Below are 444 nucleotides of genomic sequence, written 5' to 3' on the forward strand. Positions count from 1 at the left end.
ATTTATCTTTATTTATATTTTTATATTTGTGTTTATATAAATATAATATATTTTATTTATGTGTTTATAGTTTAGATAGAAAAAGTTTATTTTGTTTTGGTTCGTATTAAAATAAAAGATATGCAGATAGATATTGTAAAGACAGAGACAGCTGGATCAGGTATTTATATATTTATTTATTTATTTATTTATATTTATATTTATATTTATATTTATTTATTTATTTATATTTATATTTGTGTTTATATAAATATAATATATTTTATTTGTGTGTTTATAGTTTAGATAGAAAAAGTTTATTTTGTTTTGGTTCGTATTAAAATAAAAGATATGCAGCTAGTATTGTTTATTTATATTTATATATACAAACATATAAATAAATATATTTATATTTATATTTATATTTATATTTATATTTATATTTATATTTATATTTATATTTAT

The sequence above is a fragment of the Eimeria mitis genome, genomic scaffold (genome assembly GCF_000499745.2).
Source record: "Eimeria mitis Houghton genomic scaffold, Emh_scaff837, whole genome shotgun sequence".
NCBI classification, from domain to species: Eukaryota; Apicomplexa; class Conoidasida; order Eucoccidiorida; family Eimeriidae; genus Eimeria; species Eimeria mitis.